The following is a 22,436-nucleotide window of genomic DNA, read 5'->3' on the forward strand; positions in this document are numbered from 1 at the left end:
ATCCCTGACTATGAGTCAGTCCTCTTTGGCTCCCTGGGAGGGGGAACATTCTACTGGTCCCCACCCTCCTTTGTTGTAAAGAAGACATCATTTCCAGACTTCTTCAGCTCTCTGATGACACAGTGAGGCTTGGGGGATTTGGTGAGCCTCCTTACAGATGTCTAGATCTACCACTCAGACATATCTTCTGCTTCCACACCATTCTGAACTTGGCATTTTAATGGTCTTGCTGCTCCCCAGGCTCTGTCTGCTCTGAAGTTTTCTAAACTGATTGGGACTCTGCTGGGGTTGGGGTAGGACCCAAAGTCTCTTCAGTTCTCTATTGTCCTTACCTCCTCCCAGGCAAGTTTCCTGTGGAGAGCCCAAAGCATAGTTTGTCCTCACCACACAGTCTTTTGACTTGTTTGTCCTGTGCTAGAGGGTTAGGCTGTAAAAATGGAAAGCCCAAAGTTGCATTCTTTGTTCTGTCTTTTTTCTCCTGGGCCATCTCTTCCTTGAGTCAATAAACATTAAATGTCCTGCCTACTGCTTAAATGCAGGGAAAGGATCATAGGGCATAAGAAAGAACTGGGACCACAAAACAAACAAAACCTTGTTTCATTTCAAAATATTAACCTTCTGCTCCATTATATGCCAGGAGTTGGAAATATCTGACTTGATGTTAGGCAACTTGATTTGAATTTCAGCTGCAGGGTGCTTGACTTATCAATGGGGACACATATATGGTCCTGCCTTTCACCTAAAAATGGAAGTAATTATTCCTTAATTCTGGACAATCAGTTCAGCTGTTAGTGCAGCAATGAGTTGCTATCGTTGCTATCACCATCTGAGCAGATTTCTGGTTTGTGGTTAGCATTGTGTTTTTCTACCTGTGCGTTTCAAGGGTTCCCCAAAACCACCTTCAGGTTCAGTGATTTCCTAGAAGTTCTTACAGAACTCAGAAAATATGTTATACTCATGGTTATGATTTATTATAGTGTTTCAGACCAAATATTTGTGTTCCCCAAAATTCATATGTTGAAATCCTAACCCCCTAAAGTGATGATATTAAGAGTGGGACCTTTGAGAGGAATTAGATTGTGAGAGTGTGTTCCTTATGGATAAGATAGTGGCCTTATGAAAGAGACTCCAGATAGCTTCTTTGTCCCGTCTACCATATGAGGACACAGGGAGAAGCTATCTGTGAACTGGGAAGCAGGCACTTACCAGACACCCAATCCAGCCAGTGCTGTGACCTTGGACTTTCCAGCCTTGAGAACTGTGAGAAATGATTTTTGTGTGTGTGTGTATAAGACACCCAGTTTATAGTGTTCTGTTATAGTAGCCCAAAAGGACTAGGGCATACAGTGGAGGCAAACAGAAGGGGTTCACAGATTAGACGGATCCATGCATGAGTTATTGGATGTTCTCTTCCGTGGACTCCTGCAGACAACACTTTCTTGTCCCAGTAACAATGTAAGGCTAAACTCATGGAGTCTTGAGAATAGCTCACTTGGTTTCAGAGGTTTTATTGGGGATAGTCTGTATAGACAGGATTGACTGCCCTTATAACTAATCTTCAGAGATCAGTTGGATACCACATGGTCCCCCGGTGTGAATGTTAGCACAGGTTATCTGGTGTGGACTACAGCCGTAAGGTAAATAAAGGACATTCCAGGGGCTTAGAGCTGTGGACAAAATATACACATGCATCTCATCACTGCACAACTGATGTTTTTATCCTGGTCAAGTTCACAGTGTTCTATCAACTTGTTCAGCATGATTTCTTCCCTCCTCATGGTATTGGGGGTTGAACCCAGGACTTAATGCTTGCTAGGCAAATGCCTTCCAACTGAGCTACAACCCCAGCCCTACTCAGCACAGTTTCTAGGCTTATGAGTCTTTTCTAATTCCTATTACCCACAATGCTCATGTTCTCATGGCAAACATGACTGTGCTTAGCTTTCTGATCTCTTTCCTGTCACTTCCTTCTGTTCTCTGAATTGATATTGTTGCTCAAATACTATTATTTACACCCTTGGTAATTTGCTCTCTCCCTGTGGATTATTTTCTCTCCTCTCTCACCACCAAAGGTCCCTTTTCTGTGCCCACCACCAACTACTCACCAGGACATGGTACTCCTTCTGGGGTCAACTAGAATGTCAGCTCCCTGGAGGAGCCTTCACAATCATCCCTGGATGCTTCCATAGTGCCTCAGACGATCTGATGTCGGGAGTTCTTTCCATATTGGACCAGAATGTTATTAAGCCTGGCCTGGCACATGGGGGACACTAAGTGAGTACGTGCTGACTCAGTACTCTAAGCAGATGACCAAATCTGCAGCACATCTAATGTTACATATTAAAGAGGATTTAACTCTGGGCTCTATTCAGATTGATTCCCAACAAGTGGGATTAGATTTCAGATTCTCAGTTTTTCCTTTACATCAGCTTAAATCAGCAGGTTGCGGAATCCCTTTATCATGCAATACCCAGCAAATCAAACTCTCCTGGCAGTTTCTGTTTTATGGGAAAATGTTTATTATGTTTGAGCTCTGGTTTGGAAGCTGGTTATCACTTCTTAGCCGTGTTTTAATATTGTGTTGTTTTCCCATTAATCGCTTTCACTGCTGGAAGGAAATCCCAGTGGCCTCAGACACTGCCACCTGGTGGTAAAGCTGAATGACAACCAGTTTTTCAGGAAAAGTAGGTTATTACCCAAGGCCAAACACTTGCTGGAGAACTGCAAACACAGAGAAGAGCGATAACAATTTTGGAATGCTTGCTCCATGCCAGTAATTGTGAGAGGCATGTGCCAGGTGATAGCTCATCAAATATTCACCATAGCTTTACAAAAGAGATACTACAGATCTCATTTTACAGATCATGAAGTAGAGATTTCAAGAAGTCAGCACAGAGAGAGTGAAGGTTTGGGGAATTCACACCCAGAAGCATGTGACCCCTAAGTGGAACTCTTTCTACCACTCTTAATTAACTCCTGTAGATAGAGCCAACTGTGTGGAAAATTCAGACTCACCCCAATCTCTCCACCCCTTGTCCATACATGGACAAATGATCAGTAAATTCCCAAGTCTGGAAGGATGCTAAACTTCAGAGGTATAGCCACGGGGACAAACAAATAGAAGTTACATAATCAGAAACCTCAGTTAAACATAAAGAAGAGCTTTTTAATGCCTAAATTCATATCTTTCCTTGGGCTACTTGTTAACTCATATAGTGCATAGTCACTGTTCTGCAGTCACTGGTATAAATTGCATCTCTCTCACTATAGAGTCCTCCTGGAGAGGCAAGCCATGGCTGATTCTTCTCTGCATCCCAGGACCTAAGACAGAGGTTGGTATATTAGGTATAAAACAAAATATTTGGTGACTAAAAGAAAGAGAGCAGTTAGAGCTGTTGGAAGCCACCTGGGCTTCCTTGGGAGAGGTGAGCATCTTTCCCTGAGAGGGGAATATGCTGAGGCTGGAGGACCACCTGGCAGGGATGCTCTAAAGAGACCTTAAGTTCCAGAGGGAGTTGGGTGATGGTATCTGAGGCAGAGTTTCCCTATTAGTGAGCTGCAGTAAGTTCTAACACACTGAGAAACTGATCTCTGAACTCAGAGGGCAACCAGGAAAACACTGGGTGGCCGAATTCCCTAGGCCTAGTGCCTTTGACCAGGAGTGGCTTTGTCTGCTTACTCCAATGTACCTGTGTTGAGGATATACCAACCTAAGACTTTTTTAGATCTGAGAAGCTAGTGTTCCATACATGACTGTTTTCCATTTTGTTTCACATAGTGCATAGTCTATGCATCATTCTGGAAACTTTTCTCATGAGATTATAAAGTAATTATCTCAATCATTGAATTAAGATGAAATTTTGAATCTGCCTTAAAGTATCTAAGAAAAGCAGTATGAACAGGAGGGCAGGGAGATGCTTTCTCCCATGTTAACTCACCTGGCAGACTGTATTGTGTGTCCAGAAGTTCTTCCATTGCTCCTTCCTCTTGTCATAATCCTTTTATTTCTCTCCTTAGTGGGGAAAGAGTGCATTTCCCTGTTCTTATGATAAACTTGGCCAGGCAACTGGCTTTGAACGGTGGCATGTGAGTTGACACGATACAAGCAGAGGCTTGTGCAACTTGGCTTTGTATCTTGTATTTTCTAGAAGAGCGAATCCCAGGTGGCAGCTGGCTCCAGAATGAGCGACACATGGAGTAGATCTGAACTTTATGGCAGCTGTAAGCAGCTCTAGTCACTGTAGCTGACTTGTAGACCTGTGAGTGAGAAAAATATTTTTTGTTGTAAGCTGCTTAGATTTTGGCATTCTAAAAGAATGCACTATTGCATCAGTGCTTATTAATATACCCCAGAAGAAAGAATTGGAGCACATTAATAGAAGCCGTAGAGAGCAGACCAAGTCAGATTCAACATACTTTCCAAATTCTACTGTTTATAGGAGAAATGTTTTTTATAAAGGCAAAAGGGAGCCCTTAATTTTACTGGGCATAGATAGATGCCCAATATTGATAGATTGATAGATTGGGACAAAGGAATTTGTCAAGAACAGACTGGAAGAATTACTCTATACAACAGAGGATGGAGGAAATGTAGTTCCCTGAGAAGAATGGTAGGGGGAGAAGGGAAAGGAAAAGGCAAGATAGGCAAGAGTGTGATAGTAGAAGATGATTGCTATGGATGGAATTTTGTTTTCTGAAAATTCATGTTGAATTTATCACTCCCAATGTGTCTGTATTTAGAGATTGTGCCTTTAGGGGAGATACTTATTGTTAAGTGAGTTAAATGAGATCATAAGGGCGGGTCGCTAATCCAATAGGATTGGTGACAGAAGAAGAAGAAGAAGAGGAGGAGGAGAGACAAGGAGGAGAGAGGGAGAGAGAGAGACTTTCTTCTTGTATGCACAGAAGAAAGATCCTGTGAAGACACAGTAAGAAGGCAACTATCTGTAAGACACAAAGAGAGGCCTCACCAGGAATCAAACGCCACACCTTGATCTTGGGCTTCCCAGACTCTAGATCTGTGAGAAATAAATTTCAGTTGTTTAAAGCACCTATTCTGTGGCATTTTGCCGTCTGAGCTAGAGCAGACTGAAGGCATGGCATTGAGAGATCAGCTGTGGCTCTCAGCGAGGTTTCCACTCACTGCCCTTACCAGAAGTAGGGACTTCTGGCTCCATTCTATGTTGAGGTGCAGCAGGGCTGAGGGAGGCTCAGGAATGACCATTTAGGCTGATTTTCTAACTGTGCTAAATCACCAATCTAATTTATGTGACTACTCATGTTAGAGGGGGGTGACCAGGATATAGGGAATGTCCAACAAAGCCCTCAAACTATCCAATCCTCTGTTCTGGAGGTAGAAATGACTGAGCGTGTGTCCGATTTCATGCTCCCCTACCTGATCTTTCTTCCTGCATGTTTCAGAAGGGCCACCCAGTTTCTGTCAGATGGGATTTCCCTACGTCATGTCATAGCATTTTCTATGCTTTGGTTAGAAGAAACTCAGTGTTCTATCACCTGGTCTGGGTCTTGATATGTTAATTGGAACTTAAGAAATATATACCATGTATCTTGAGAAAGTATGACTTTCAAAATATTATCTTGAAAATTCTTTTTTAGTATTCAAAAATGAATAACAAATGTGCCTTCTTTTTCTTTGTTTCTCTTCTTTGAGAGTCGTAATCACACACATACCTCTATTTTCTTGCCAAGGCAGATGGCTGCCATTGGTTGATGATAGAGAAGGTTGTATATATTGAATGTACAGTTAAAGGCACTTTAACAGTAAAACTACCTCTTCCATTATTATGATGTCTGACAGAACCTGTCAGTACCTCTTCATAGTGTCCAGCACATAGTAAGGGTACACCTGAGGTCACCTGAAATTTGTCCCCATTAGCTTGGGACTTTCTTAATTTCTAGCACTTAATGTCTTATGTCCAAGAAACTCCTCAAACCAGGGAACCCAGACAGCTGGTTACTTCTAAGTATGTAATCCATATTTATTGTTAAAGAAGAAAGAAGTGGTGATTTTCTTGATACAAACCAGTCATCTCTGTAGAAATCATTAGTCTTTGGAATAAATGATGCTGGGCTTGAATTTCCACACTTATTTCAACTGTGACTTTTTAATTTCATAACAGTGGTATTGCTTAGCTAACAAGTAATTGACTCATAAGCTCTCACTTCCACTAACACATGACTATCCCTCACAAAAGAAGAATAAACAGAGCCCAGATTCATACATTTGCAAATTGTTTGTTTTGGCCCTTTGGTCTTTGGACATAACAACTGCTAGACTTCAAAGGACTCAAGAAGGGATTGGCGGTGGTACAAAAGAAGAGGCAAGAAGGACCCACTCTTTGAACCTATTAAAGATTTGTATTGATGGTTTCAAATTGTTAAGTCTTTGCATCTTGTGAGAAATACCAGGGAAAAGGAGGAGAGAGATTTTCATGAAGAATTTGCAATAGATGGAAATTTTTGCAATGGTGCAGAATGGTAGAGAGAGCAGGGCTTCAGGATTCAGGAGGTTAAGATATCACATCTAGGATGTGCCATTAACAGGTTGTCATGTCACAACTAAAGGATAGATGAATAATTTTTAAACTAGTTCTATGGGTAGGGATTTATCAGGGTCAAACATTGCAGTTCTTTATCCTGACCAAAAAGCCCTGTTATGAAATTGTCCTGTGATGTGACATCTCCCATCTTTTGCCAAGTCCAGGTTTATTTTACTCATCCTTGGCCTTATCCTATCACCTTCACCAGCAACATTTCCTACCTTTGACAGATCATTGATGGCTTCTACTCTTTCCTAGATTTTGGCTCAGGACCACTAGTCTTCCGTCACTTGATTCCTTTTCAAGGTGTTGCCCTCCATGTGACATTTTAATTATATCTTCTGTGAATATCTGGTAATAAGTGCTCCTTTGCCTGGCATATCCTTTTCATATCCCTAACCCTTAGGGACCTCATAGGAATGGGTAGAGGCTGGTTCTGAACCTTTCTCAATGTAGGTTTGGCTTATGGATTCCAGCCTTACCCCATCTCAAACTCAATGTCCTTGACCCATAGTAACACTCTATTTTTTAAATTAAGTTTTTAATTGTTGTTAAAATGAATATATTATAAAAAATCGTCATTTAAACCAATTTGAAGTGTGCAATTCAGTGGCATTAGTTACTGTTGCAGAGTGTTTACCTTTATTTCTGAAAACTTTTCATTAACCCAAACAGAAATTCTACAACCAGTAGGTAATAACTTCCTTCTGTTCCCCAGACTGTGATAACTCTAACCTGCTTTCCGTCTCTGTGATTCCACAGTAACTCCATTATAGTCTCACTGTAGCGCATTCTTGGAGGAGGTCATATGGTTAGTGCAGCTGTATGGTTTAATGAGCTTCAGACTAGTTCATTATATGGCTATGAGAGACCTGTGTAGTGTTAGATGATGTGGGAGATACAGAATTGTAAGATTGGTCTTCACCAAGGCTGGGATACCTATTTGTCTCAGGTTTCTTTTTGCCATGAAACTATCAGTGCTTTTTTTTGAGAGTCTCTGGGTCTTTCTTAATATACTCTGTTGTTTTGTTGAGACACTGCTTTATTTTGTAGCCCAGGCTAGCCTGGAACTCCTGATCCTCCTACCTCAGCCTCCTGAGTGTTGGAATTACAGACATGTGCCACCACACCAAGACCTAAAGAAATTCTTTACCTGGGAATTACATTAAATGCAAATTCCAGGTAAGTAGATCTGGGATTGGGTCCTAGTTTCTATATTTCTCAAAAGCTTCTGGGTGATGCTAATACTGCTGGTCCATGGACCACACTTTAAGTAGCAGGCCCTCTAATCAATAGGTGCCTCTCTACTTTGCATCAGCCCTAGAAAGGTTGAGAGAAAACAGGACCAGATAAGACCCATGTGCTCATTTTTTATTTTCTCCATAATATTTTAAGTTTCTTCAAGGAAGGGTCTTCTCTTTTGTTCTGTAGTTTAGTTTATAAAAATTACATAAATTGGAATACTAAGCCAAATTTCCCCTTACATTTGGCTTTTATTAGAAAGAGACAAATCCCAAGAACATAAATTGATATACTAATTGTTTGCACCTGTTCAGCTCTTTCAACTATATCCAAATTTCTTCCTCACAGGCCTAATGGAATTTAATTCAGCACACAGTACAGAGGATATGTTTCATTGATGTGTTGACATGGATGGTCCTTATAACAATTCATCAGGTAAATAAATATGTCACCATTAATGCTCCAGGAAGGTGACAGGTCAGACCAAGGTCATGCAGTGAGGTAGTAGGGAGGCAGGGCTAGGAATCCAGAGGGTCTGATATTAGTGGAGTATTGAGTGGCACCCAAGGCTTTTAAAGACTTAATTTCATTTCCCCTGTGACATGGAGCCGGAATAATATAACTTCCTGATAAGCCCAGTTATTTTTACACTCAGCAGTGAGTGTAAAAATCTCTTTATCAACTTTGAAACTATTCAAGTGTGTTGTGTCGGTAGATTATAAATGCCCCCCCCGTGCACACTAATCTAGAAATCAGTATTTTCTGCACAGGTGTCTGTACATACACCAGCAAATCGTAATGGCCTACTAATTCTTTTCCATTCACTTGAGCATAGATCAATTTTCCTGGTAAGAAGTAGTTCTACTACTATGAAATTAGAAAGCCAAGGGCTGTGGGTATGACTTGAGTTGTAGAATGCCCGCCTAGCAAATGTGAGGCTCTGAGTTCAAACCCTAGAGCCTCCAAAAAGAAAAACTTAAATTTTAGATATGGTAGTATTTACTTCATATTATTCTTTTTGTTTATTGTTGGTGGTGGTACTGGGGTTTGAACTCAGGGCTTCACACTTGCTAGATGGGCACTCTACTGCTTGAGCCATGCCTCTACCCTTTTTGGAGATAGAGTCTACCTGCCTGGACTGTGATTCTCCTATTTTAAACTTCTTGCCATCTCTGGATGACAGGCACACACCACATGCCCAGCTTTTTCATGTTAAGATGGGGTCTTGCAAATGTTTACCTAGGATGGCCTGGAACCATGATCCTCTTGATCAGCCTCCCGTGTAGCTTGTCATGACAGGAATGTACCACCGCACCCAGCTATTGGTTGAGATGGGGTCTCCTGAACTTTATGTACAGGCTAGCCTTGAACCACCATCCTCTCCATCTCAGCCTCCCAAGTAGCTAGGATTACAGATTAGAGCCAATAGCACCCAGCTTCATTTTTACTCTTTTGAAAGGCAATATACAAACTTTTTCTTAGCATCCTATCAACCTTCTTCATACTTGTTTTCCAACAAATCCTTCTCAAATTAGGACAGTTGGTGGAAGGACAGTTGTAGAATTGGATTGGTTGTTGTTCTGGGTATTTATTATCTGTTAGCCTCAGCACCGGCCTCACCCTTTTCTGCCGTCTTCCCTGCATTGCAGAGGTTGGAAGACTGAGAAGTATATGCTTTTAATGCCTGACAGTCTGGTTCCAGATATGATTTATTTTCTTTTAAGAAAATGCACTTGCATGAGACCGAAGGAAGAAGGGAAGCAGAGGCTCCCCTCCTTTCTTTGCTGGCAGCTGTATGACTTGGGTAGATGTGAGATTATTTGTGGTGGCTTGTATATTTCCCCCAAATAGTTTCTCATTTGGGGGCTTTGGAGGAGGTACATACTGGCAGTGTCTTCCTGGATTATCCTTATTTGCAGTGGCAATCCCTATACCCCAGATGCAGTGGTAAACCAGAAATGTTCAGTTCTCTTGGGTCCTTCTAATAGTTTTTTATGCTCCTAATGTTTACTTAGAACTGGCATGCTTATTTTTTTTCACTGAAAACACCTAGATTGTTTTCTTTTTGCATGGTTAATCCCTGCTGATCTGCTCTGAGATTTTGGGCAAGACATTTTACCTCTGTGAGCCTCAGTTTCCTCATCTGGGAAATGGGCACAATGACTCAGAGAAGCTCCATGAGGACAGAGAGCCTCTACAAGATTAAAGACATCAACACAAAATAGGAGCACAGTAATGCCTCACCCTTTCTGTCTTCCATGACTTGTTTCCTTTTTTTATGGTACTGACATTTGAACTCAGGACTTTGTACTCTGTGCCACTTGAGCCATGACTCCAGCCCTTTAGGCTTTAGTTATTTTTTGAATAGGGCCCACACTTCCTGTGTATTTGGGATGATGAGCATGTGTCACCATGCTCAGCTTGTTTTGTTGAGATGGGGTCTCACTAACTATTGCCTATGCTGGCTTTGAACTGGGATCCTCCTGATCTCTTCTTGTGTAACTAGGATTATAGGTGTGAGCCATTGGTTTGGCTCATTGTCTTCTTTGAGTTCCAGATTCTTTCATATTTTTTTCTCTGGAATTGATTAGAAATCTATTGATTCCTTGGGGTGAGCTCTGGTTGTCTGCCAGTTTTGATTGGGCTTGGTACTGACTCCACTCTCAATGTTCTGTTTTTTTTTTTTTCTTGGTGCAGAATCATTGCTTATCCATCATGGCGAGGATGACTGATTTTTGTCGGGATTTTTATAATTATTAGCTGGTGAAGCTGTCCTGAGTGAGTCCATCAGCGCTTTCTTTATGCACATAGCTCAAAGTCATTTTTAACTCTGTCTGATTCATTTGTCTTGTTCCTAAATGTAGCAAGTAAATTCCTGGCCAAAGAAAAAGCCTTCCAACAGGAAAGCGGTCTTTTTATAATTCCTAGTTTTATAATTCCTAGTCTACTTATGGGAACCCACCTGCTGCGATGCTGGCCTTGAATTTGAAAGAGCTCAGCAGGCAGCCCCCTGGGCCTGTGGGATGCAATGGATGGAGCAAGCAGCAGAACCTGAGAGCTGCTGGTTTGGTACCAGCTCTGGCTGAAGGTCTTAGGACATGAACTGCCTCTCCTGGGCCTTGATTTCCAAACTTCTAAATGGGTAGATTCCAGTTTCCAGAAGGCCTTCCTAGCTGTGACATGTATGGAATAAGCAGAGGGCTCCAGTGCCTCACTGCAAAGGGCTCCCCTTGTAGCTGACATCATCAAACCTACTGTTTCTCACAGACACTGATCGTCTTACCTCTGTGCTTGTCCTTATTCTGCTCCCTCTCCTGTGGATATAGTAGATCCCCCAAAGATTCGTGCCTGACACCGAAGTCTGTGTGAGCAGGCTCATTCTCTCACACAGCCTTCGGTGGTCATTTTCTATGTGACCTTGGACAAATTTCAATTGAATACACCTTAACTTTATTGCATGCCTGCCAGCTGCAAGCCTCTGTGATGAGGACCTGATGGGTGTTCATTGGCACCCATGGTGCTAATCAACACCATAAATGGCTGGCAACCACAGACCTTGACACCAGCACCAAAGTCTATCCAGTCAGCACAGTTGCTGGTCAGGGTTCTAAAGCAAGCCATGTTGATTTTCTTCCAGGCCCATGAAGGGACAAAGCAAATACAATGTGGCAAATGCTCCAATAAAAGGGAAGTTCAAGTACCACAGACATACAGAGTAGGTTAGATAGTACTAACCTCTGGTTTGGGAGGCGTTATTGTAGCAAGCGAGTCCTGAAAGGCAAGTTTGGCTAAGGAAGTTAATAGCGGGGAAGGAATCCAGAGAGAGGAAAGTGTATGAGCAAAGACCAGGAAGTCTGAGGAAGTGAAGGGTGTTAAGGCATCGCTGCAGCAAAGACAGGAGCTGTGTGAAAGAGGCAGCAAAGAGTAGACAGGGCCCAAAGGCACAGGTCTGCAGTTAGAATGATATGAAACTTAGGTTGACAACCAACAGAAGATGAGGTCAGGAGATCTCAAGAGCCAATCTGCCTGAGTCTGATGACTACTTCCGCTATTTACTAACCATGTGACCTTGGGAAAGTTTGTCACCTCTCTGGGATTTAGTTTCTCATTCATAGCATGGGTATATAGCACCTTCCTTTTAGAGTTATGGTGAAAATTAAACTTATTAGGCTTGAAAAAGACTTAGTAAGCCTTTTTGAAAAATGCCTGGTACATTGCAAGTGCTCAGTAAAGGCTAGCTTTTATTCTTAAAATTCATTGATTCTAAGATGTACCTTTTTCTTCTTTATACTATAGTCTCTAATCTTTGGAGGCGAGGTCCAGTCTCGGCTGTGTAGCAGGAGAATGATATTGCCTATGCATAGTGAACTTGGCGTGGCCATCTATGCTGTTCTGACTTCAATCATGTAATTTGCCTTGGTAACACTATGGCTGTCGAATTTAGTTCCCGTTTAAGATATCTTAAAACTTAAAATATCAAATCAAATTATGATTTGATATTGGATCACAAGGCTAGTGAAGGCATGAATGTTGATCAGTAAGAGGTAGATTGAAGTTAGTGAAACAAATATTCGTTGGTGAGATAACAATTCTATATTTTTTGTAAAGCAGAAACCAAAAAGGCTGTAAGAAGAGGGTCACCTACTAGAGGAAACGCTACATTCCATTAACTTGATACTCGTAAGAGGATTGCCTGTCAAACACCAAACATTGCAACCGATGGCAACAAAAATTGTCAAATTCCTCAAAGAGATGAAAAAAATGTGAAGCGACAAGATGCTGGTGTCACCAATTCATATGTCCCATAGGGCTGTGCCATAATTTCATTGGCAGATTATTTTTTCTTTCTTAATTGTAAGCAAAATAATGGCCCAGCTTACATTTGATGGCAGGTTGCATTATATGAAATATAATGCCGTTGTTATTTGTTATTACTGTTATTCTGCAGTGGATGGGGATGACATTGTCACATTTGTGTGTTAAGGAAATAACTTTGTTATCAGTTCCCCTCCCACAACATGAGGGGATTGGATTAGATTCTCTGAGGTTCTGATCCTTCTGTTCTAGAGTCTTGATGTCTGTGACATCCTCAGGTCAGATGCATCTCATTGGTACCTTTTCCTTCCAGCTCCACAGGGCACTCAGAGGTTCGTGCCTTTGACAAGAGCTGCTGACTTCCTCCCGGGATGTGATTGCCAGACACCCATTACTGCTAATGGCAGGGCAGGGCTGCAGGGCAGAGAATTGGCAGATGGAGTAGTTGCATTGATCTGCAGCCCCTTGAAAGCCAGTGCTCATGGAGATGTGGTCCCTGGGTGAAACAGGCTGCACATGTGCCTCTGTTGAAAGGGCCATTAGCAGATTAATATTCCCCAGTGAAAGCAAGGACTAGGCAATAAGTGGCTTTCTTTAGGGAGGGGCCCAAAGAAGTCACATTAACCCAATCCACCTTCGGCCTTAAGGGAGCTGAGGTCCATCTGGACAAGCAGCCTCTTATCTCTGAACAGCTCGGGGTGCGCACTCCAGCTGGCTCAGATTCTATTGCACCCTCTCTGGGGGACCTTAGCCCAGTCTCTCAGCCCCTCTAAGATTCACTTTCAGCCTTTACTCAATAGGATCATTGACACCTAATTTATAAGGCTGCTGGGGGGGACAAAGTCCAGTAACAAATGAAGTTTACCCAGCAACTTGGCTGACATATGCTAGATGCTCTTACGTTTTCTTTCTCTTCAGCCTCTTCATTTTCTGTCAAGGTTCATTTTTCCTTTCCATTTCTGTGCCTAGTATTAGACTCAGTGTGAAGCAAATAACACTAAAAAGTATCAATAACTTCTATACCTCAACAATAAAGAGAGGATCATTCCAGTTAAACTTGGGCAAAAGTCTTGAACAGGTGCTGTGCGGAAAAAGATAGGTGAATGAGGAATAAACATGAAGAGAAGGCCTAACAAAGCAATGATGAAACACCTCTGTATACCAGCAGGATGGCTAAGATTATGAAGGTGACATTAGCAAGTGTTGGTGAAGGATCGGACTCAGTAGTAACTTTTAGATTTTGCTGATGGGAGTTAAAAATGGTGCAAATACTTCAAAAGCTGTTTGATAGTTTCTTACAGAGTTAAGCATGCGTTTATCATATGACAACAAGTCCAATTAAAACATTTTGGTCTCATCTGTTACCCTCTCTTAGGGTCCAGCCGAAAGTTCATAGAGTGACAGATTGGAAGGTAACTAATGGTTATGAAAGTTGATCATTACATCTATCTGTTGTCAAAAATCATGTGTCCCATAGGCTAACGTCCCAAAAGTAGGACGGTACACAAAGGCACTGTCTACCTCCCATCCCTACCTCCCTCCTGCCATGTGCCTTGGTCTCTCGAGCTATATGGAGACATAGTTAATTGTCCCCCAAAGTTCTCTCTTTAAGCATCCCCATCTTGGCACACTATCCCACCTACTTGTGATTTTTCTACCTGACTCACATGTCCTCCTGTCTTGACATGGTGAAGCCTTAATCATTCTCTCAAAACCTCATCGAGTGTCTTATCTTCCAAAGAGCCTTTTCAGCTCCCTCTAATCAGAGGCATCTCCTTCTTCTGTGCTTCTTTGGACCACACCATAGCTACTTGTTTCAACTTCTCTACCATTGATTTCTGTACAGTGTTTGCCTCATGACATAAATCCTTTCATGGTAGCCTGCTGTGTTAATGTGTGTGTGTGTGTGTGTGTACTTCACAACAAAATCTAAAGTCCTTCACATGGACTGTACAGCTTTGGGGTATCTAGCCCTTCTCTCTGACTTCATCTCATTTTCCTTTCCCTTGGTGGGGGGTCTCCAAATATTTCGATCTTCCTTTGGTCCCAATGTGCTCATCAAACTCCTCTTGCTGCAGATGCTGCTTGTATCCATCCTTCTTCCCTTGGATTTGGGTGGGATGCTCAGTGGAGGCTTTTGACAGTGTTTACTCCTCCCACCTCTGAGTCTCAGCTGCTTGTGTTCTCTTCAGAGTGGCTTCCTTCATCACAAAGTACAAACAACTCCATGTACACCCCAGTGTTCTTTCACAGTATCCCATACTTTGCTTTCATAATCCTGGCCACACTTTATTTATATGTTTTACCTAGTTTAATATCTGTTATACTCCATAGACTCCAATTCTGTGAAGGCAGCCTCTGTGTGCAGTAGCACAGTAGCATGTAGCACAGTGCCTGGTGCAGGTCAGGCACTGCTAAATACAGCTTGAGTGGGTGCAGTGCCCATCAGCTGCATTAGTGTATGACTAAACTGGTGATGTATTTCAATTTAAAGATGATGATGTTGAAACTCTCTGTCTAGAACTTAATTGGTTGATATTATAGGATCCAAATACTTTTTGCTTAATCAAAACACCGTATTATGGTTTTTACATTATAGAAAGAATGCATTATCACTGAAAGTCAAACAAGACAAGTCATTAAAAGGTTACCATCAACTAATGCTGATTAAAAAATTCTTTAATATTAGTTGAGTTATGCCAGCTATCTTCAGTTTGCACTTCTATAATTTTTCCAGCCTTTTAATCTCAGTCTTTCTGTGTTTTTGTGTTGGAAGTGTGACTCATTAGCAGAAAAAAAGTTAGTGATGTTCCCTGTCCTCCCACAATTGCTCTCCTTTATGCTAACCAATGCTAATAGGTATTGTACATAAAGTTCTCTTCCTGACTTTTACATACGCACATATATTTCTTCTTTCATGTGTGTGTACTTACATATGTATATATGAAGTTTTTCTTTTTTAAATGAAAAAAATGAAATGGCATTTTACACATTATTCAATAATTTGTTTTTTCCACTTAATACTTCTTACACTTAATGATATATGGACATCCCTGCAGAAAACACATATATCTACTTGTTCTTAATGGCTACACAATATTTCATGACACAGGTATCATGGTTCTTCAACCATTTCCCTTCTAATGAATATTGAAGTTATTTCCAGTGCATTTCCATTACAAAAATGCAGTAACTATCCTCATAAATATATCCTTAAACACTGGGTTCTCTCAAAATAATGCAAAATCTGGGAGAGAGATCAAGTGTGTTTTAAAATAGATACCACCAGACTTGTTTCTAGAAGGGGAATTTACACTTCCTTCAGCAATGCTTGAATGTGTCCATTTTCCTCTATTCTAGCTAAGAATGGATGTTCTCATTTCTAAAACTGTTTTCCAATATCCTGTTATTTGTTGATGAGGGCTTAAAGGAAGGACCTCATTCTTCTGGTGTCCTAAGTCCTATGAACTTGGAGACAAATTTGTCCTCCTGATTGCAGATGGAGTGGAGCCACCAGTCCACTCTGCAGCATAGGTCACCAAGAACACCAATTCAGTGCAATTTTCTGAGCATTTATTATACTGTCCCTCTAACCAAGTGCAGCCTGGTAATGGAAGCATATGGAATTCAACAGGATCGAGCTTAGTGTAATGCTGTCAGAGGAGAGGTGGTTCTAAATTCACACTGACTGCTCTACTTAACAGCATTAAGAGGAGGAAGTTGGAGCGGCAGCTAAGCTGTTAGGCTTACTGGAAGGACAAATGGGAGGGAGAGGAATGGAATTCTAAAAATCAAAATCAAAGGAGCAAAGGCTAAACTCTCCTTGTAAATGGTGATTCCTCTCATACAGATTTTGAAAACATCACAGACGTTTCTTCACGCCTCAATGACTATTTCTAGGCTCTTCCTTCCAAATGAGTCCTGCATTTGTCAGCCCCTTCAATTGAAAGTAGTGCAGGTAATGTCTTTGCAAAGTGTCAGGTGATTCTGGGAAAGGCTGTAGCAAGAAGGTTCTCTACTTTTGCTCTCTTTGTTTTGTCATTTAGAGCTCAGTGAGCTTATCCATGCCGTTGGGGCAGCTGGCTACTGAGGCAGGAAGGAGCTCCTTAAGAAGGTTTTCTCCTACTTCAGTGTTCTCCTACAAATTGACATCATCGTGCCTCATGTCCATATGTTCTGTCTAGTCTTTATTAATTGCTTACCTTCACATCAGTTCACTATTAAATTTATTATTTTTTTTCACAGTACTGGGGTTTGACTAAGGACCTCAAGCTTGCTAAGCAGATGCTCTGCCACATGAGCTATACCCCCACCACAAATTTAACATTTTTCACAAGAATAACATATTTGAAATTCTGACTTTGAAGTTCTAAATATACATATCCATACTCCATCCACCCAAAAATACAGAGAGAAAAATAAGTATCACCCTGGAATAATCATAGAAAGCCAAACAATTGTTCAAGAATAAAATCAAGATGAAGATATTTTAAGGCATATAAAAAATAAAGGAAATTACAGCTGAAAGAACTATAGTGATAAAAATGAAGAAATAACAAACATGAAAGGACAAAGAAAGGTGGAAGAAGAAACTGAACAAAGAAACTGGTAAATACATAGACACTAATTCCCTACTTAGAGTAAAATCTACATACACACAAACTCATATACTTTTCCCTATTTATGTAAAATGGTACGATTAGACTGTTGGGTAACAATAATAAGAAAGATTGTGATAGGTCTGTTTTAATGATTTTTTTCTTTCTCTTTTTTAACTTTTGCTTACATATGTATACATTTTTGCTTTATTTATTTTGTTTATTTATTTTTATTTATTCATATGTGCATACATTGCTTGGGACGTGTCCACTAAGCCCCCGTCACCTCCCTCGCCCCCTCCCGTCTCTTCCAGGCAAAACCTGTTCTGCCCTCTTCTCCAATTCTGTTGAAGAGAAGACATAAGCAATAAGAAGAAAGACAAAGTGTTTTTTCTAGTTGAGAAAAGGATAGCTATACAGAGAGATTCCTAACACTGCTTCCATGCACAAGTGTGTTACAACCCAAATTGATTCATCTCTACCTGTCTTCTTCACTACTTTCCGGTCACCTTCCCATAGTGACCTCTCTTGTTTTAAGGTTACTATATTAACTCCTGTACGTGGACATATTCAAACACTTCCAAGTTCTGGGTTTCCTACCTTTGTCTATTCCTCATGTGTGTGTTCTCCCCTTAGCATGTGACCCATGTCCAATAATATTACTACATTTGTTTTAGGTCTAAAGTCTTCATATGAAGGAGAACATGTGGTTTGTTGTTTACTTGCGAATGACAAAATTTATTTCTTCTTCATGGCCACATAAAATTCCATTGTATATAGATACCACATTTTCTTAATCCATTCGTCAGTGGTGGGGCATCTTGGCTGTTTCCATAACTTGGCTATTGTGAATAGTGCCGCAATAAACATGGGTGTGCAGGTGCCTCTGGAGTAACCTGTGTCACATTCCTTTGGGTATATCCCCAGGAGTGGTATTGCTGGATCATATGGCAGATCTATGTTTAATTTTTTAAGAAGCCTCCATATTGTTTTCCAGAGTGATTGTACCAGCTTGCATTCCCACCAGCAGTGTATGAGGGTTCCTTTTCCCCCACATCTTCACCAACACCTGTTGTTGTTGGTGTTTTTAATAATGGCTATTCTAACAGGGGTGAGGTGGAATCTTAGTGTGGTTTTGATTTGCATTTCTTTTATGGCCAGATGGTGAGCATTTTTTCATGTGTTTTTTGGCCATTTGGATGTCTTCTTTTGAAAAAGTTCTGTTTAGTTCAGTTGCCTGTTTCTTTATTGGTTCATTGATTTTGGGGGGGTTTAGTTTTTTCAGCTACCTGTATATTCTGGTTATCAATCCTTTGTCTGATGTATAACTAGCAAATATTTTCTCCCACTTGGTGGGTGGTCTCTTCAGTTTAGAGACCATTTCTTTTGTTGCACAGAAGCTTTTTAATTTCCTGTCTCATTTGTCCATCCTTTCTCTTAGTTGCTGGGCTTCTGGGGTTCTGTTGTGGAAGTCCTTGCTTATACCTATTGTTCTTTTCTGTACTAGCTTTAGAGGTTTGGTCTGATGTTTAGGTCCTTGATCCATTTTGAATTGATACTAGTACTGGGTGATAAACATGGATCTAGTTTCAGTTTTCTATAGGCAAATAACCACTTTTCTCAGCAACATTTGTTGAAGAGGCTGTCTATTTTCCATTGTAAATTTTTGGTGCCTTTGTCAAAAATAAGGTGAGCATAGCTGTGTGGATTCATATCAGGATCCTCTATTCTGTTCCACTGGTCTTCATGTCTGTTTTTGTGGCAGTACCATGCTGTTTTTATTGCTATTGCTTTGTAATATAGTTTGAAGTCAGGTACTGTGATACCTCCAGCATTGCTCTTTTTACTAAGTATTGCCTTGGCTCTTTGTGGTCTCTTGGGTTTCCAAATGAACTTTAGGGTAGATTTTTCAATCTCTGTGATGAATGTAGATTGCTTTTGGTAGTATAGCCATTTTTACTCTGTTGGCGACTTTTGTATTCTTCCTCTGTCTCTTTCTTTAGAGGTTTATAGTTTTCCTTGTAGAGGTCATTCACATCCGTTGTTAGGTTTACTCCTAGGTACTTGATTTTTTTTGAGGCTATTGTAAATGGAATTGTTTTCATATATTCTTTCTCAGTTTGTTCATTGTTGGTGTACAGAGGGGCTACTGATATTTGTAAGTTGATTTTGTATCCTGCCACCTTGCTATAGCTGTTTATGATATCTAGGAGTTTTTGGGTAGAGTTTGTTTTGATCTTTGAGGTATAGGATCATGTTGTCTGCAAATAGGGATATTTTGATAGTTTCTTTACCTATTAATATTCCTTTTATTTCTTCTACTTGCCTTATTGCTCTGGCTAGAAATTCCAGTACTATGTTGAATAGAAGTGGAGATAGTGGACATCCTTGCCTCATTCCTGATTTTAAGGGAAATGGTTTCAATTTTTCTTCATTAAGTATGATGTTGGCTATAGGTTTGTCATATATAACCTTTATAATGTTGAAGTACATTCCTTCTAATCCTAGTTTTCTTAGAGCTTTTATCATGAAGTGGTGTTGGATCTTGTTGAAGGCTTTTTCTGCATCTATGATCAAGTGATTTTTGTCTTTGCTTCTATTAATGTGCTGTATTACATTTATAGATTTGTGTATGTTGAACCACCCCTGAATCCCTGGGATGAAACCGACTTGGATGTGGTGAGTGATCTTTCTGACGTGTTGTTAGATTTGGTTTGCCATTATTTTATTGAGAATTTTTGCATTGATGTTCATTAAGGAGATTGGCCTATAGTTCTCCCTTTTGGATGTGTCTTTGTCTGGTTTTGGGATGAGTATAATATGACTTAATAGAATGAGTTAGGCAGTATTCCTTCTCTTTTTATTTCATGGAAAAGTTTAAGGAGTGTTGATATTCTTCTTTAAAAGGCTGATAGAATTCAGCAGAGAATCCATCAGGTCCTGGACTTTTCTTTTTTTGGAGACTCTTTATTGCTGCTTCAATTTCATTTTGTGTTATACATCTATTCAGGTGATTAATAGCCTATTGGTTCAGTTTTGGATGGTTATAAGTATCTAGAAATTTGTCCATTTCTTCAAGATTTTCAAATTTATTGGAATATAGGTTCTCAAAGTAGTCTCTGATGAAACCCTGGATTTCTGTGGTGTTTGTTGTTATCTCCCCCTTTGCATTTCTAATTTTACTGATTTGGCTTTTTTTTCTCCTCATTTTAGTCAGATTTGCCAGGGGTCTGTCAGTCTTGTTTATTTTTTCAAAGAACCAGCTATTTGTTTCATTGATTCTTTGTATGGTTTTTTTGGTTCCTATTTCATTGATTTCAGCCCTTATTTTAATTATTTCTTTTCTTCTGCTTGTTTTGGGTTTTGCTTGTTCTTGTTTTCCTAGGAGTTTGAGATGTTTCATTAGGTCATTTATTTGAGATCTTTCTGTCTTTTTAATGTATGCACTCAGGGCTATAGACTTTCCTCTTAGGACTGCCTTTGCTGTGTCCCATAGGATTTAGTTGGTTGAGTTTTCATTTTCATTAACTTCCAGGAACTTTTTAATTTCCTCTTTTATTTCAACTATGACCCACTGATCACTGAGCAGTGTGTTGTTATGCTTCCAATTGTTTGTGTATTTTCTGCTGTTGTTTTTGTTGTTGAGTTCTAGTTTTATTGCATTGTGATCAGATAGAAAGCACGGGATTATTTCTATTTTCTTATATTTGTAGAGGCTTGCTTTGTGCCCTAAGATATGATCAATTTTGGAGAAGGTTCCATGGGCTGCTGAGAAGAATGTATATTGTGCAGAAGTTGGATGAAATATCCTGTAGACAGCAGCTAGGTCCATTTGATCTATTGTGTGACTTAGTTCTAGAATTTCTTTATTGACTTTTTTGTTTGGATGACTTATCTATTGGTGATAGGGGGGTATTAAAGTTTCCCACCACCACTGTATTGAAGTCTATATGTGCTTTTAAGTCCTTTAAAGTATGTTTGATGAAATTGGGTGCACTGAGATTGGGTGCATATAATTGGGTTTATAATTATTATTTCCTTTTGGTGTATTTCTCCTTTTATTAGTATGGAGTGTCCTTTTGTATCTCAGTTGATCAAATTGATCAATGTAAGTTTGAACTCTACTTTGTCTGAGGTAAGTATTGCTACTCCTGCCTGCTTTTGGAGGCCATTGACTTGGCAAATCTTCTTCCAGCCTTTCATCCTAAGTCAGTGTTTGTTTCTGTCAATGAGATGTGTCTCCTGTAAACAACAAATTGTTGGATCTTCCCTTTTTTTTCCTTTTTTTATTGTTTTATTATTCATATGTGCATACAAGGCTTGGGTCATTTCTTCCCCCTGCCCCCACCCCCTCCCTTACCACCCACTCCGCCCCCTCCCTCTCCCCCCCCCTCAATACCCAGCAGAAACTATTTTGCCCTTATTTCTAATTTTGTTGTAGAGAGAGAATAAGCAATAATAGGAAGGAACAAGGGGTTTTGCTGGTTGAGATAAGCATAGCTATACAGGGCATTGACTCACATTGATTTCCTGTGCGTGTGTGTTACCTTCTAGGTTAATTCTTTTTGATCTAACCTTTTCTCTAGTTCCTGGTCCCCTTTTCCTATTGGCCTCAGTTGCTTTTAAGGTATCTGCTTTAGTTTCTCTGCATTAAGGGCAACAAATGCTAGCTAATTTTTTAGGTGTCTTACCTATCCTCACCCCTCCCTTGTGTGCTCTCGCTTTTATCATGTGCTCAAAGTCCAATCCCCTTGTTGTGTTTGCCCTTGATCTAATGTCCACATATGAGGGAGAACATACGATTTTTGGTCTTTTGGGCCAGGCTAACCTCACTCAGAAGGATGTTCTCCAATTCCATCCATTTACCAGCGAATGATAACATTTCGTTCTTCTTCATGGCTGCATAGAATTCCATTGTGTATAGATACCACACTTTCTTGATCCATTCATCAATGGTGGGTCATCTTGGCTGTTTCCATATATATTCTGGTTATCAGTCCTTTGTCTGATGTGTAGCTGGCAAATATTTTCTCCCACTCTGTGGGTGTTCTCTTCAGTTTAGAGACCATTTCTTTTGAAGAACAGAAGATTTTTAGTTTTATGAGGTCCCATTTATCTATGCTGTCTCTTAGTTGCTGTGCTACTGGGGTTCCATTGAGAAAGTTCTTACCTATACCTACTAACTCCAGAGTATTTCCTACTCTTTACTCTATCAACATTA

The sequence above is a fragment of the Castor canadensis genome, chromosome 3 (genome assembly GCF_047511655.1).
Source record: "Castor canadensis chromosome 3, mCasCan1.hap1v2, whole genome shotgun sequence".
NCBI classification, from domain to species: domain Eukaryota; kingdom Metazoa; phylum Chordata; class Mammalia; order Rodentia; family Castoridae; genus Castor; species Castor canadensis.